We start from the raw sequence: 18842 nt of genomic DNA, 5'->3' as shown, positions 1-18842 counted from the left end.
CCCAGCATGCCTAGACAGCCTTTGGCTGTCTGGGCATGCTGGGAGATGTAGTTTTGCAACAACTGGAGACACTGGTTGGGAAACATTGTTTCTAACTCAGTGTTTCCTAACCTGTGTGCCTCCAGCTGTTGCAAAACTATAACTCCCAGCATGCACTAACAGACCATGCATGTTGGGAGTTGTAGTTTTGCAACATCTGGAGGGCCCCAGTTTGGAGACCATTGTATAATGGTCTTCAATCTGTGCTCTTCCAGCTGTTGCAAAACTACAACTCCCAGTATGCACTGACTGTCCAGGCATGCTGGGAGTTTTAGTTCAGCAACATCTGGCCCTTCAGATGTTGCCGAACTACAACTCCCAGCATGCCCTTCAGCTGTCTGGGCATGCTGGAAGTTGTAGTTTTGCAACAACTGGAGACACACTGGTTGGGAAACATTGTCTGTTTCTAACTCAGTGTTTCCTAACCTGTGTGCCTCCAGCTGTTGCAAAACTATAACTCCCAGCATGCACTAACAGACCATGCATGCTGGGAGTTGTGGTTTTGCAACAGCTGGTGCACCCCCCCCCCCCTGTGAATGTACAGGGTACATTCACATGGGCGAGGCTTTTACAGTGGGTTTCTCGCTGCAAGTTTGAGATGCAGCAAATTTTGCGCTGGGAAACTCGCTGTAATCCCCCGCCCATGTGACTGTACCCTAAAAACACTACACTACACCAACACAAAATAAAATAAAAAGTTACAAACACTACATATAAACATACCCCTACACAGCCCCCCTCCCCTAATAAGAACGTCCGGTACACCACTGTTTCCAAAGCAGAGCCTCCAGCTGTTGAAAGACAACTCCCAGTATTGCCGGACAGCCGTTGACTGTCCACGCATGCTGGGAGTTTTGCAACAGCTGGAGGCACCCTATTTGGGAATCACTGGCGTAGAATACCCCTATGTCCACCCCTATGCAAGTCCCTAATTTAGGCCTCAAATGCACATGGCCACTTTGGAGCCCTGTCGTATTTCAAGGCAACAGTTTAGGGTCACACATGGGGTATCGCCGTACTCGGGAGAAATTGCGTTACAAGGTTTGGGGGGTATTTTCTTCTTTAACCCTTCATGAATAGGAAATGTTGGGGTCTACACCAGAATGTTAGTGTAAAATTTTTTACTTTTTTACACTAACATGCTGATGTTGCCCTATACTTTACATTTTCACAAGAGGTAAAAGGAAAAAAAGCCCCCCAAAATTTGTAACGCAATTTCTCCCGACTACGGAGATACCCCATATGTGGGCGCAAAGTGCTCTGGGGGCGCACAACAAGGCCCAGAAGGGAGAGCGCACCATGTACATTTGAGGTGATTTGCACAGGGGAGGCTCAGTGTTGCAGCGGTTTTGACAAACGCAAAAAGAACAAAACCCCACATGTGACCCCATTTCGGAAACGACACCCCTCAATGAATGTAATGAGGCGTGCAGTGAGAATTTACCCCCCACAGGTGTCTGACGGATCTTTGGAACAGTGGTCCGTGAAAATGAAAACTTGTACAGCCCACTGTTCCAAAGATCTGTCAGACACCAGTGGGGGGCAAATGCTCACTGTACCCCTTGTTACGTTCCTCAAGGGGTCTAGTTTCCAAAATGGTATGCCATGTGTTTTTTTTGCTGTTCTGGCACCTTAGGGGCTTCCTAAATGCGACATGCTCCCCGAGCAAAATTTGCTCTCAAAAAGCCAAATATGACTCCTTCTCTTCTGAGCATTGTAGTTCGCCCGTAGTGTACTTCAGGTCAACTTATGGGGTACCTCCATACTCAGAAGAGAAGGGGTTACAAATATTGGGGGGTATTTCCTGCTATTAACCCTTGGAAAAATGTGAAATTTGGGGGGAAACACACATTTTGGTGGAAAAAAACATTTTTTTTTTACATATGCAAAAGTCGTGAAACACCTGTGGGGTATTAAGGCTCACTTTATTCCTTGTTATGTTCCTCGAGGGGTCTAGTTTCCAAAATGGTATGCCATGTGAGGGTTTTTTGCTGTTCTGGCACCATAGGGGCTTCCTAAATGCAATTCCAAAAACCATTTCAGAAAAACGTACTCTCCAAAATCCCCTTGTCGCTCTTTCCCTTCTGAGCCCTCTACTGCGCCCGCCGAACACTTTCCATAGACATATGAGGTATGTGCTTACTCAAGAGAAATTGGTCTACAAATATAAGTATACATTTTCTCCTTTTTACCCTTTGTAAAAATAAAAAAATTGGGTCTACAAGAACATGCGAGTGTAAAAAATGAAGATTGTGAATTTTCTCCTTCACTTTGCTTCTATTCCTGTGAAACACCTAAAGGGTTAAAATGATGACTTAATGTCATTTTGAATACTTTGGGGGATGCAGTTTTTATACTGGGGTCTTTTGTGGGGTATTTCTAATATGAAGACCCTTCAAATCCACTTCAAACCTGAACTGGTCCCTGAAAAATAGTGAGTTTGAAAATTTTGTGAAAAATTGGAAAATTGCTGCTAAACTTTGAAGCCCTCTGGTGTCTTCCAAAAGTAAAAACTCATCACTTTTATGATGCAAACATAAAGTAGACATATTGTAAAGGTGAATAAAAATTTTTTTATTTGTAATATACATTTTCCTTACAAGCAGAGAGCTTCAAAGTTAGAAAAATGCAAAATTTTCTAATTTTTCATCAAATTTTAGGATTTTTCACAAGGAAAGGATGCAAGTTACCACAAAAATTTACCACCATGTTAAAGTAGAATATGTCACGAAAAAACATATGATAAAACAGAATGATAACTAAAAGCATTCCAGAGTTATTAATGTTTAAAGTGACAGTGGTCAGATGTGCAAAAAACGCTCTGATCCTTAAGGCCAAAATGGGCTTGGTCCTGAAGGGGTTAAAAAAGTAGCAATTTTGGACTTTTTTTTTTTTTTTTACGTTCACGCCGTTCACCATACGGGATCATTAACATTTTATTTTAATAGTTCGGACATTTACGCACGCGGTGATACCAAATATGTCTATAAAATTAATTTTTTAAGCTTTTTGGTGGGAAAATAGGAAAAAAACGACGTTTTACTTTTTTATTGGGGGAGGGGATTTTGACATTTTTTTTTACACTTGAATAGTCCCCATAGGGGACTATTCATAGTAATACCATGATTGCTAATACTGATCTGTTCTATGTATAGGACATAGAACAGATCAGTGTTATCGGCTATCTTCTGTTCTGGTCTGCTCGATCTCAGACAGAGCAGAAGACGCCGGGAGCTGGAAGGTGAGGGGACCTCCGTGCGACGTTCTGAATGATCGGATCCCAGCAGCAGCGCTACGGGCGATCCGATCGTTCATTTAAATCGCGCACTGCCGCAGATGCCGGGATCTGTATTGATCCCGGCACCTGAGGGGTTAATGGCGGACGCCCGCGAGATCGCGGGCGTCGGCCATTGCCGGCGGGTCCCTGGCTGCGATCAGCAGCCGGGATCAGCCGCGCATGACACGGGCATCACATTTACGTCCTGCGTCCTTAAGGGGTTAAGGCCAAAATGGGCTGAGTCCTTAAGGGGTTAAAGGGGTATTCCAGGAAAAAACTTTTTTTTTATATATCAACTGGCTCCAGAAAGTTAAACAGATTTGTAAATTACTTCTCTTAAAAAATCTTAATCCTTTCAATAATTATCAGCTGCTGAAGTTGAATTGTTCTTTTCTGTCTGGCTATAGTGCTCTCTGCTGACATCTCTGCTTGTCTCGGGAACTGCACAGAGTAGAATAGGTTTGCTATGGGGATTTGCTTCTACTCTGGCAGTTCCCGAGACACGTGTCATCAGAGAGGACTTAGACAGAAAAGAACAACTCAACTTCAGCAACTAAAAAGTACTGAAAGGATTAAGATTTTTTAATAGAAGTAATTTACAAATCTGTTTAACTTTCTGGAGCCAGTTGATATATCTATATATATATATATATATCTATATATATATATATAAAATAGTTTTTATTAGGGGGGTGTAAGGGTGTGTGTATATGTAGTGCTTTACTCTTTATTTTTGTGTTAGTGTAGGTGTTTTTTCGGAGCGGGAAACTTACTGAAAACCTGCCCATGTGCTCTAGCTGTTGCACAACTACAACTCCTAGCATGCACAGACAGTCAAAGGACATGCTGAGAGTTGTAGTTGTGCCACCTCACTCCTGCTAGCCAAGGATGATTGGTGCTGTTTTGGACACCACCAATCACACTTTTTTTCCGGCCAACCGGGTCACCAGAGACCCGATTGGCCCAGAAACGTCACATGGAAGGTCACAGTACAGAGACCAATGCACAGTGGTCTCCAAACTGTTGCCCTCCAGATGTTGCAAAACTACAACTTTCAGCATGCCCAGACAGAGAACCCCATGTTTCCTTCTGTGAGTTTGAAAGGGGGCAGGCTCTCCATGCCAAATTTTTGTCAGTAGACTTCCGCTGATGAAAGTCCACTTCAAACCCTATTTTATAATGCAGATCTGTCACAAATATGCAGCATTTCTTGCGGATTTTGTTGCAGATTCACCTTGGATCTCACCCTATACACAGAAAATGAGGAAATTCGTCACAAATCCACAACATAATGAGCGGCTGTTTTGACTCATTTGGATTTAACTACAATTCATTATTTTTCTCTAGGAAACAGCATGGCAGCAGCAGCTACATCATAAATATTTATCATTTTTTTGAAAATATAGCCCTTTGTGTCAGAAATGTGACAGACCCTATTATACTCTTCCCATTTCATCGCTTTTTCTTTTTTTCTTCCTCCTCACCTTTTAAGATAACTTTTTATTTTTCATATAATGGGGATTTTTTTTTAATTTATAGCACAACTTTCTTTAACCCCTTGGGGATGGAGCCCATTTTTTTGCAAATCTGACCTCTGTCACTGTATGCATTAAGGCTAGGTTTCCACTTGTTTTTTTTTGTACACCTAAAAAACGCCAGCAAAAACGTCAGAAAAACTGTGTTTTGGCAGTTTCTCTGGCGTTTTCCCTGGTGTGTGGAAACAGCCAGTTTTGTACCCTGTTGCAGTTTTTTCACTGCCTTAAAGGACAACTGCAGCGGTATGACACTTATCCCCTATCCACAGGGGGATAAGTGTTTGATTGCAGGGAGTCCGATCGCTGGGACCCCCTGTGATCTCCTGTACGGGGCGCCGCCATTAGCGCTCATGGTGAGTGCTAAGGCGCGTAGCATCGACCTAGAGGTCGACGGTGACGCCCCGTCTCCTCCCCGTCCTCCATACAGTTCTATGGGGGAGGCAGCGTTCGTGCCTCCCCGCCTCCCCCATAGAACTGTATGGAGGACGGGGAGGAGACGGGGCGTCACCGTCGACCTCTAGGTCGACGCTACGCGCCTTAGCACTCACCATGAGATAGAGATGTATGGAGGAGGCGTGCCCGCTGCAACGTCATGCTGCGGCCGGCACGCCCCCTGCACGGGACAGCCGCGGCCCCGTACAGGAGATCATAGGGGGTCCCAGCAGTCGGACCTCCGCGATCAAACACTTATCCCCTATCCTGTGGATAGGGGATAAGTGTTAATCACGCTGCAGATGTCCTTTAAGGGTACCACTCTGTGGGTCGGATGCTGAGCGCACGGTCCACAGAGTGTAAGTAGATGAGGAGTGATGTACAGCAGGGGGCATAGTGTACCGTGTATACTATACAGGAGCCGGGAATCCTGTCACCAGCCCCTTTGGGCAGTATACAGAATAAACAGCTATCAATAGATAGCTGTATATAGTGTATACAGAATAGGAGGTCCACTTACCTCCCTCGTTTCTGTCACCGCCGTTCCGTGTAGCTCCGCCCCTAGTGAGGACGTCATTAGGGGGAGGAGCTACAGACGGGATTCAGGCTAGTCTGAAGCTCTGTTCACATTGTCCGTTTTGGATAATGGGAACATACCTTTCTGCCAGTGTCTACCCAGACAGGGAGACTCTGGCTGTTTGCACCAATTGGATGCTCACTGTTTAGGTAGACATTGCATTATGGGCGCTCTCCCCTGCAGAGAGCGCAAAAAATGTCCTAACCCATTTTTTTGTGTTTTTTTTTCTTCTCGTTTCAGATCCGTGTATGCAGAGGATTACGATGGATTACGACGGATGAACTTGATTTTTTTTTTTATAAAATGGTTAACGAGGGCTGTGCATTTTTTTTTTACATTTATTTATGAAAAAAAGAAAAAACGCATAGGGTTCCCTGTATATTCAGTATCAGCCAGATACCAACAAAGCAGCAACAGCCTGACGTTACCAGGGTGGGCGAGGACCATTGTTACTGGCCCTCCCCAGCCTAAATAACGCCAGCCTGTTACCACCTAGGCCCAGGAGCGCCATTTTTGATGCTCCGGGCCTGTTGGCTAAGCCCTGACTTAGTAATGGATTCTGTCTATTATACAACCTCCATTGCTAAGCCTGAATATTCAATAAAAAAAAGAAAAACACAACAAATTGGAAAAATTATTTTATTTAAAAAAAACACTCCCCACAGTCCTCGTTAATCATTTTATTAAAATTAAAAAAATCAAATTCATCCGTCGTAATCCATTGAATCCGTCGTAATCCTCTGCATACACGGATCTGAAACGAGAATAAAAAAATACAAAAAAATGAGTTAGGACATTTTTTGCGCTCTCTGCAGGGGAGAGCGCCCATAATGCAATGTCTACCTAAACAGTGAGCCTCTAATTGGTGCAAAACTACAACTCCCAGCATGCCCAGAGAGCCTTTGGCTGTCTGGGCATGCTGGGAGTTGTAGTTTAGCAACAGCTGGAGTCTCCCTGTCTGGGTAGACACTGGCAGAAGGGTCTGTTCCCATTATTCAAAACGGACAATGTGAATAGAGCTTCAGACTTACTAGCCTGGATCTCGTCTGTAGCTCCGCCCCTAATGACGTCATGAACTATCTATAGATAGCTGTATATAGTGTATACCGCCCAAAGGGTTAACCTACACTGTCCAGCAGTGTAAGTTAACTCTTTCCTTGCCGGAACTATCTATAGATAGCTGTATATAGTGTATAGATAGCTGTATATAGTGTATACCGCCCAAAGGGTTAACCTACACTGTCCAGCAGTGTAAGTTAACTCTTTCCTTGCCGGGCTGGCTTAGCGCACAGCTCAGCAAGGGGTTAAGTGAGCCAGCAATGTGAATACTGTATACACATTGCAGGCTCACTGTAAGTTCTTGCTGGGCAGTAGGTATACGATGTATACAATGTAAATCTACTGCTCAGCATCAGCTGTTCTCCAGGCTCTGTAGCCTTGAGAACAGCTGATCCCGACAGTCACTTCAGGAGGATCGCAGCGGGTGTGAGGAGGAGTGACATCCGCTGGGATCTGTCCCTTACTGCAGGTACTACTGCTCCCAACATGGAGCACACTCTGCTGGGAGCTGTAGTATCTGCATTAATAGACAGATCGCAGAGAGTGTCACTCCTCCTGACACCCGCCGTGATCCTCCTGTATAATGTATAGATACGGGCGGCCGCTCTTCTATGGTCCCCTGCACTGCTGTATATAAACATATATTGCTATTTCCCACAGAGTTGTGATTGGCTGGAACCATCTGACCAATCACAGCTCTCTGTGGGAAATATGAATATGTGTATATATACGGCAGTGCAGGTACCATAGACGAGCAGCCGCATCTGTACATTATACAGGATTGCAACGGACCCCGGCGATCTGTCAATTAGTACAGGTAACTACTACTCCTATCATGGAACAGTGTGTTCCATGCTGGGAGTAGTAGTACTACCTAAAAAATGTAAAACAAATAAAAAGTGAAACAAACGCACACACTACATTTATAAATACAATTTTTTCCATCACTACTGTATCTTTTTTATTATTATTTTTTAATGGTACCCTACTAAATTTTAATAAAAAAGGTATCTCCAACACTTTTTTGGATCGCTAAAGTCCAAAAGAGAATAAAAACCGCCTGAAAAAACGCCAAATTTAAAACCCACATGGCATTTTTCTTGGCGTTTTTTCACTCTCATAGACTTCTATGGGAGAAAAACGCCAATATTTTCTCGAAAAAACGCCAAAGTCTTGACAAGAGGTCGTTTTTTAAAAACTGCCAAGGAGCCCAAAAGGATAAAAAAAACGCCAAACTGAAAAACGCCAAGTGGATTTGGCATTTTGCAGTTTAGTATTGGCTTGCAGCTAACATCTGGCTGCAGTGTTTTTTTTTACAGTGGAAACCTAGCCTTATACCTCTGGGATGCTTTTACTTATATATTTGATTCCGAGGTTGTTTTTTCGTGACATATTCTACTTTATGTTAGTGGTAAATTTTCGTTGATACATTTTTCTAACTTTGACACTCTCTGCTTATAAGGAAAATGGGCATGCCAAGTAAATTATATATTGATTCACATATACAATACGTCTACTTTATGTTGGCCTCATAAAGTTGACATGTTTTTACTTTTTGAAGACATTAGAGGGCTTCAAAGTATAGCAGCAATTTACAAAATGTTCATGAAATATTCAAAATCTGAATTTTTCAGGGACCAGTATAGTTTGAAGTGGATTTGAGGGGCCTTTCTCTAAGAAATCTACCATAATGGACCCCATTATAGAAACTGCAACCCTCAAAGTATTCAAAATGACATTCAGACAGTTTGTTAACCCTTTAAGTGTTTCACAGGAATAGCAGCAAAGTGAAGGAGAAAATTCAAAATCTCATTTTTTTTACACTAACATGTTCTTGTAGCCCCATTTTTTTCTCATTTTTACAAGGGCAAGCCCCCCAATTATGTAATTCAATTTCTCTTGAGTAAGGAAATACCTCATATGTGGATGTAAAGTGCTCTGTGGGTGCAGCAGAGGGCTCAGAAGGGAAGGAGCGACAATGAGCTTTTGGAGAGCGAAAAGGTTTTTGGGGGGCATGTCGCATTTAGGAAGCCCCCATGGTGCCAGAACAGCAAAAAAACAAAAACAAAAAAAAAAACATATGGCACACTATTTGGTAAACTACACCCCTCAAGGAATGTAACAAGGGGTACATTGAGCCTTAATACCCAACAGGTGATTGACGAACTTTCGAGAAAATGAAAAATTAGATTTTTAACACTAAAATGCTGATGTTACGCCAAACTTTTCATTTTCACAAGGGGTAATAGGAAAAAAATGCCCTCCAAAATTTGTAACCCCATTTCTCTCCAGTAAGGAAATACCTCATTTGTGGATGTAAAGTGCCCTCTGGGTGCACTAGAGGGTTCAGAAGGGAAGGAGCAACATTAGGCTTTTGGAGAGCAAATTTTGCTAAAATGGTTTTTGGGGGGCATGTTGCATTTAGAAAGCCCCCATGGTGCCAGAGCAGCAAAAAAAAAACACATGGCACACTATTTGGGAAAAGTGGAACAGTGAGCCTTAACACCGAACATGTGATTGACAAACTTTCGTTAAAGTGGGACGTGAAAATAAAAAATTAGATTTTTTTTTCACTTAAATGCTGGTGTTACCCCAAATATTTCATTTTCACAAGGAGTAATAGGAGAAAAAGACCCCCAAAATTTGTAACACCATTTCTTCTGAGTATGGAAATACTTCTTTAGTCGCACTACAAGGAGCGCCATTGAGCTTCTGGAGAGAGAATTTGGTTGGAATAGAAGTCGGAGGCCATGTGCGTTTACAAAGCCCCCATGGTGCCAGAACAGTGGAACCCCCCACATGTGACCCCATTTCAGAAACTACACCCCTCATGGAATGTAATAAGGCATTTGACAGATCTTTGGAATATTGGGCTTTGCAAATTAAAAATGAAATTTTTCATTTTTATGGACGACTGTTCAAATGCTGGGAGTTGTTGTTTTGCGCCAGCTGGAGGCTGTTTATTGGGGGGACAGTGTAAGGATGTGTGTATATGTAGTACTTTACTCTTTATTTCTTGTAAGTGTAATGTAGTGTAGTATTTTTAAGTTTCATTCACATGGCTGGGGGTTTACAGCGAGCTTCCCACTGGGAGTTTGAGCTGCAGCTGTAAATTTGCCACAGCTAAACTTGTGGCAGGAAACTCACTGTAAACCCCACCTGTGTGAATATACATTCACATGTGGTGGTGGGGGGGTGGGGGGGTGGGTGTGCGCAAACCTCCAGCTGTTGCAAAACTGACAGATCGTGCATGCTGGGAGTTGTAGTTTTGCCACAGCTGTAGGCACACTGGTGGGGAAACACAGAATTAGGTAACAGACTAACTCAGTGCTTCCCACCAGTGTGCCTCCAGCTGTTGCAAAACTACAACTCCCAGCATGCACGGTCTGTCAGTGGATGCTGGGAGTTGTAGTTTTGCAACAGCTGGAGGCACATGGGTTGGGAAACTTTGAGTTAGGAAACAGACTCTAACTCAGTGTTTCCCAACCAGTGCGCCCACAGCTGTTGAAAAACGACAACTCCCAGCATGCACTGACAGCCGAAGGGCATGCTGGGAGTTGTAGTTATGCAACAAATGGAGGAGAACAGTTTGGAGACCACTGTGTAGTGGTCTAAAAACTATGGACCTCCAGATGTTGCAAAACTACTACTCCAAGCGTACCCAGACTGTCCAGGCATGATGGGAGTTGTGGATTGGCAACATCTGAAAGGCCATCTGCAGAATTACAATGCCCAGCATGTCTGGGCATGCTGGGAATTGTAGTTTTGCAACATCTGGAGGTCTATAGTTTAGAAATCACTGTATAGTGGTCTCCAAACTCTGCCCCTCCAGATGTTGCAAAACTACAACTCCCAGCATGCCAGGACTGTCCAGGCATGCTGGGAGTTGTAGTTCTGCAACATCTGAAGGGCCAGATGTTACAGAACTACCCGGACTTCCATGGGCAGGCAGAGCAGGGAATCTGAACTTCATTCCCTCCCATATGGCCCCGACATATGATCATTTCAACATATGATGGCCTCTCAGAGCCCATCGTATGTTGAAGGCAGCATCGACATATGATGCTGCTGTGTTTCAGGGCCATCGTTCAAACAGCTATCTGACAGCGCTGACAACTTCAGCCACTGACAGATAGTTGTATAATGTGCCCCGTGTCCCCCGTTCTGCCTCCTGTTACTCACATGCTGTCCTGCTAACTCACGCAGGCTTCCACTGTGAGCTCCGTGTAAGCCCCCCCCCCCCCCCAGTGCAGCCATAGCCAATAGCCTGCAGCATCTTGCTGCAGGCATCCAATGAGCTGCTGGCTGCCCTCCCCTTCCTTTCCTATAGAGCTGTAGTCGGCAGGATCGTAATGGAGGACATTCTGTCCCCCCTGAAGGTATTTAAAGAACTGTACAGTACTGTACGCGATGTCACACATCCCATACAATACATATACACACTATACACCCCATACATCAATGTTTCCCTATCAGTGTGCCTCCAGCTGTTGCAAAACTATAACTCCCAGCATGCCCAGACAGTCAATGGCTGTACATGCATGCTGGGAGTTGTAGTTGTGCAACAGCTGGAGGCACCCTGGTTTGTTAAACACTCCCCATACACTCCACATACAATGGTCATCCCAGAACCAATTAGCAGTTTCCCATAGAGATATGTATTCAACATACAATGGTTCCGAGGCCCCAGAACCAATTACGATTTTTACATAGACATATGTACTCGACATATGATGGTTTTAACATATGATGGTTCTCCTGGAACCAATTAATATCATATGTTGAGGGACCACTATATCGGGATGCAAGGGCGTACCTGTACGCCCTCCATCCCCAACAGGTTAATATTTTGTCTTGTAAAATGTTACATATCACAATGGAAGCCGAACAGCTCCCATTGAAAATAACAATATAAAATCATACAGTGGCCTTACTGGCTTTCTTTGGTAATCTTCCCTTATGACATCACACATGTGACATCATCAAGTGTATGGAGCTATCTGTACCAGCCACTAGTACAGTCCAGGCCTTAGCTATCAGAGGGAGTGCACATTAAGAGCAGGAGATGAGGAAAAGGACAAGATGGCACAGGAGAGGTACATAAATCCTAAATATTCATCAGAATACATCAAGAATTCTAGACTTGCAAATGATGACTAGATCTAATGAATATAATGTGTCAAAATCATAATGTAAATTGTATTAAATCAAATTATTTAACTAGACACTTAGCTGATGTTCCCAAATGACCAAGTATATATTGTTTATTCAATGTTATTACACAAAAAGTTGGGGTGTAAGTACTGGATGGGTATATTAAATCTAATGGGGGTGACAGGGAAGTAATATAAGAGTTCTCTGACCTTTATTACCTCCTGTTATAACCTAAAATAAGAATTTAGGCTGAAATAATGTATATTTCACTATTATAATGCTGGATTTCATGTATGACTATTAATACTGATTCATAAAAAGAAATGCATACATTGAATTTTCTTTAACAGGATTGTCCTAGAGAGCAAATTTGGTAAAATCAGATGTGTGTCCCATACATATATGTAAAGGGAAACAAATGTCCTGTTTTTAAGGAAAATAACTTATATCCCTGTAGAGTCCTTCTCCCCCATGGATTTGATCACGTAGTTTCCTCTCTGAGCTCTAACCCTACTGTTGCCAGGCAACAGAGCACACACTTTCCCACAATTCCCCTTGCTTATAAGCACAGTGAAGACAAACTGCCATTACCTTCAGGAGACTGCAGGTGAACTAAGCATGTGTTACCCCCCCATAGTGGGTCGTAACCAAGGGCAACAGTTATCAAAACAATGCGGGTACATGGAGGATTAGTAATCTTATATCTATCACTGAGCTAGATAGATAGATAGATGAAGAAAAAGATCACTGCAGCACTCCAAGGGTAGTGGAAAATTGTCGGTAGTGTTTTTTCCATCACAAGTACAAGGGAATGTTTCAGCTGCTAGCAAGCAGCCTTTCAAATGAGTGCTACACTGATCTTTTTCTTCTATGTGAATTTGGAGCTGATTTGCACCCACTTACTATTTCTCTGATGGTGTGCTTCTACCTTCTTTTCTATCTATCTATCGATCGCATAGATCAGTGTTTCCTGAACAGGTTGCCTCCAGCTGTTGCAAAACTACAACTCCCAGGCTGGGAGTTGTAGCTTTGCAACCGCTGGAGGCACCCTAGTTGGGAAACACTGAGATAGACAGATAGATAGATAGATAGGGAATAGATATTGGACATAGATCAATGTTTCCTAACCAGGGTGACTCCAGCATGCTGGAAGTTGTAGTTTTGCAACAGCTGGAGGCACCCTCTTCAGGAAACTGTGGTAGCAGGGTGTGATGAGGGCACATGTTGTTACCCTAGGGGCAGATGGCATTAACCCATTGTATTCATAACGCCAGGGCTGATCGTGACCACAGCGGCAAAATCACAGTGACCCAATCATCTGAGAGGAAGGCTGAAGGGGCCCTACCTGGCTCAGTGCCATCAGATTGGTGCTCCAAGAATATAGGCAGCCTGTATGAATAGAACGCCAATAACACTCTGCTATAGTACAGCATTGTTCAGTGTTTGCAAACAAAAGGTCTCATGTGACAGTTCCCTATAGGGACTTAAAATGGTGAGAAAACTTTAATATAGGACTCAGGGCTTTTTCAATTTTGCACTTTTGCACAGTTTTTTTCCTCCTCATCTTTTACAAATCCTACCGCTTCAAAATTTCCACCTACAGAACTATATGAGGGCTTGTATTTTGTGCCACCAATTTTGCTTTGGAATGACATCAATCATTTGTCCAGAATTGCTGAGTTTTGGTCACTTCATTTATAAAAATTTATAAAAAAATAGATCAAAAAGTCCAATCTGAACAAGAATGGTACTGAAAACTACAGATCATTGCCCTCATATATCCCCATATACAGAAAAATAAGAGTTATAGGCAGGGGCGTAGCTAGAAACCTCAGGGCCCCGGTGCGAAAAATTGCCCTGGGCCCCTCTACCACCTGACAACCCGCTTCCCCAATTCCGGACGACCTCATACTCAGCTGGACAAAGATAACAGTGACTACAGCACTGATCGGACACAGTCAGGAGAATACACAATGATATCACTGACCTGAGTGATGTCTTCTCTGTTGTCTTTTCTTTTCTTCTTCATCTGGTCCAGACGTCAGGACGTCTTCCAGCTCCATCTTCTCTGAAGAGTCTGACACCCGGACATCATAGGTTCTCACTATGTCAGTGGATCCTTATCCTCTGTATGAAGACAATAATCATTATTATTATTGTACCCCCTGAATATAATACTGCCACCCCACCTACTGTACCCCCTGAATAAAATACTGCCTCCTACTGTTCCCCTGAATATAATACTGCCACCTACTGTACCCCCTGAATATAATACTGCCTCCTACTGTACCCCCTGAATAAAATACTGCCTCCTACTGTACCCCCTGAATATAATATTGCCACCTACTGTACTCCCTGAATATAATACTTCCACACACTGTATCCCCTGAATATAATACTGTCACCCAGTGTACCCCCTGAATACTGCCTCCTACTGTTCCCCCTGAATATAATACTGCCACCTACTGTACCCCCTAAATATAATACTACCTCCGACTGTATCCCCTGAATATAATACTGCCACTCACTGTACCCCCTGAATATAATCCTGCCACACATTTACACATCATTCATACATATAGTACATACACACATCATACACACACACACACTGCCTCCGCCCCACACACATGCATAATACATACATACACATCATACATACACATTATGCATACACATATCATACATACACCCGCCACCTCCAGATCTCCCCCGCCCGGCATAATACATCTCCACACATCATACGTACAGTACATACACACACACATATCATTCATACATCATACATACAGTACACACAAACACACACATCATTCATACATCATACATACAGCGCACACACACATACATCATTCATACATCATACATACAGTACACACACATCATTCATACATCATACATACAGTACACACACATCATTCATACATCATACATACAGTACATGCACACACCATTCCTACATCATACATACAGTACACACACCATTCCTACATCATACATACAGTACACACACACACACACCATTCCTACATCATACATACAGTACATACACACACATCATTCATACCATTCCTACATCATACATACAGTACATACACACACATCATTCATACATCATACAGTACATACACACACATCATTCATACATCATACATACAGTACACATACATCATTCATACATCATACAGACAGCACACACACACACCCACACATCATTCCTACATCATGCATACAGTACATACACACACACACATCATTCCTACATTATACATACAGTACACACAAAACCACACATACCATTCCTACATCATACATATAGTACATACACACATCATTCATACTATTCCTACATCATACATACAGTACATACACATCATTCATACATCATACAGTACATACACACACATCATTCATACATCATACATACAGTACACACACATAATTCATACAAACAGTACACCCACACACCATTTCTACATCATACATACAGTACACACACCGATCCACCATTTCTACATCATACATACAGTACACACACCCACACACCATTTCTACATCATACAGTACACACACCCACACACCATTTCTACATCATACATACAGTATACCCAATAGTCCCATCACACCTTTACTCCATATACCATATTGCATTCGCATAATAGTTAGGTAGGCTATACAATAATCTCCTGTACCTTAGAGGGCTCTATATACCGTATTTATCGGCGTATAACACACACTTTTTAGACTAAAATTTTTAGCCTAAAGTCTATGTGCGAGTTATACGCCGATACACCCCCAGGAAAGGCAGGGGGAGAGAGGCCGTCGCTGCCCGCTTCTCTCCCCCTGCCTTTCCTGGGGTCTACGGCGCTGCTGCCGGCCCTTCTCTCCCCCTGGCTATCGGCGCCGCTGCCCGTTCTGTCCCCCTGACTATCGGTACCGGCGCCCCATTGCCGGCGCCGATAGCCAGGGGGAGAGAAGCGGCGCCGACAGCCAGGGGGAGAGAAGGGGCAGCGGCACCCATTGCCGGCGCCGCTGCCCCGTTGCCTCCCCCCATCCCCGGTGGCATAATTACCTGGGTCGGGTCCGCGCTGCTGCAGGCCTCCGGCGTGCGTCCCCGGCGTCGTTGCTATGCGCTGCACGGCGCGGCGCATGACGTCAGTGCGCCGCGCATAGCAACGACGCAGGGGACACGCGCCGGAGGCCTGCAGCAGCGCGGACCCGACCCAGGTAATTATGCCACCGGGGATGGGGGGAGGCAACGGGGCAGCGGCGCCGGCAATGGGTGCCGCTGCCCCTTCTCTCCCCCTGGCTGTCGGCGCCGCTTCTCTCCCCCTGGCTATCGGCGCCGGCAATGGGGCGCCGGTACCAATAGTCAGGGGGACAGAACGGGCAGCGGCGCCGATAGCCAGGGGGAGAGAAGGGCCGGCAGCAGCGCTCTAGACCCCAGGAAGGGCAGGGGGAGAGAAGCGGGCAGCGACGGCCTCTCTCCCCCTGCCTTTCCTGGGGGTGTATCGGGGTATACACGCGCACACACGCACCCTCATTTTACCATGGATATTTGGGTAAAAAACTTTTTTTACCCAAATATCCTTGGTAAAATGAGGGTGCATGTTATTGGCCGGTGCGTGGTATACCCCGATAAATACGGTAATTTCGTATACACAAGAGAAAAAATAGAGCTAAAAAACTCCAAAAATTTTAAAAAATTACAACATTTTATTTCAACATATTAAAATGAAAGAATGAGGTATTGACAAACAATAACGCACCAATATACAACTCGATGCAATATCAGACAGAAAAATGTAGTGCCCAATGCTATAGTACATAAACAATAGTGCATAGGATTGCATGCATACCAGTTTATGGTAAATACGCTCCATTTGCATATACTGACAGTAAAGAGCCCATTAATCAGTCTTAGCTGATCTCCTATTAGGCCACTGACTGGTATGCAAACCCGTTGGTTCCCTCCCACAAGTGTGGGCTCCTATCTGCACTCACCCATAGTGATGTCTGCATTGTCACCGAACCCCTACAGCCACTGTTTCGTATCTTCTTAGGGGGCTTGCAAGCCTGGTGGGAGGGAACCGACGGGTTTGCATACCAGTCAGTGGCCTAATAGGAGATCAGCGAAGACTAGCATAATTATAAATGGGCTCTTTACTGTCAGTATATGCAAATGGTGCGTATTTACCTTAAACTGGTATGCATGCAATCCTATACACTATTGTTTATGTACTATAGCATTGGGCACTACATTTTTCTGTCTGATATTGCATCGAGTTGTATATTGGTGCGTTATTGTTTGTCAATACCTCATTCTTTCATTTTAATATGTTAAAATAAAATGTTGTAATTTTTTAAAATTTTTGGAGCTTTTTAGCTCTATTTTTTCTCTTGTGTATATCATACATACATACAGTACATACACCCACATACCATTCCTACATCATTCATACAGTACATACACCCACATACCATTCCTACATCATTCATACAGTACATACACCCACATACCATTCCTACATCATACATACAGTACATACACACACATACCATTCCTACATCATACATACAGTACATACACACACACCATTCCTATACAGTACATACACACACATCATTCATACCATTCCTACATCATACATACAGTACATACACACACCATTCCTATACAGTACATACACACACTTCATTCATACCATTCCTACATCATACATACAGTACATACACACACCATTCCTATACAGTACATACACACACATCATTCATACCATTCCTACATCATACATACAGTACATACACACACATCATTCATACATCATACAGTACATACACACACATCATTCATACAGTACATACACACACACCATTCCTATACAGTACATACACACACATCATTCATACCATTCCTACATCATACATACAGTACATACACACACCATTCCTATACAGTACATACACACACATCATTCATACCATTCCTACATCATACATACAGTACATACACACACCATTCCTATACAGTACATACACACACATCATTCATTCCATTCCTACATCATACATACAGTACATACACACACCATTCCTATACAGTACATACACACACATCATTCATACCATTCCTACATCATACATACAGTACATACACACACCATTCCTATACAGTACATACACACACATCATTCATACCATTCCTACATCATACATACAGTACATACACACACCATTCCTATACAGTACATACACACATCATTCATACCATTCCTACATCATACATACAGTACATACACACCATTCCTATACAGTACATACACACACATCATCATTCATACCATTCCTACATCATACATACAGTACATACACACACCATTCATATACAGTACATACACACACATCATTCATACCATTCCTACATCATACATACAGTACATACACACACACCATGCCTACATCATACATACACACACATCATTCATACCATTCCTACATCATACATACAGTACATACACACACACAGTGGCGTTGCGACCCGGGTGCGGCCCGCACCTGGTGACACCAACCTAATGGGGTGACACCAAGACGCTCCGCAGCATCCCCCCCATCTGCCCAACCGGCCTCCCGTCCGTCAGCTCCACCCCCCCCCCCCCCCACGGCGCTGTATGTGCGGTGCGCCCGTCCGTCAACACCCCCCAGCCGGCCTTCACCTGCACTGTGCGCCCGTCCGTTAGCACCCCCCGGCCTTCACCTGCACTGTGCGCCC

At 43.7% G+C, this 18842-nt stretch overlaps 1 long non-coding RNA gene across 1 annotated transcript; it reads right to left on the bottom strand.

The window, feature by feature from the left end:
• Positions 1-6515: 6515 nt before the first annotated feature.
• Positions 6516-18806, bottom strand: LOC130282124 (uncharacterized). The gene is made up of 3 exons (XR_008846252.1): positions 18787-18806; positions 14061-14200; positions 6516-6614 (listed from the first exon to the last, which is right to left on the bottom strand). It is a non-coding gene; the product is annotated as an uncharacterized LOC130282124 (long non-coding RNA).
• Positions 18807-18842: the final 36 nt, after the last annotated feature.

Source organism: Hyla sarda, chromosome 7 (genome assembly GCF_029499605.1).
Source record: "Hyla sarda isolate aHylSar1 chromosome 7, aHylSar1.hap1, whole genome shotgun sequence".
NCBI lineage: Eukaryota > Metazoa > Chordata > Amphibia > Anura > Hylidae > Hyla > Hyla sarda.
This window is presented reverse-complemented; position numbering and strand designations above follow the sequence as displayed.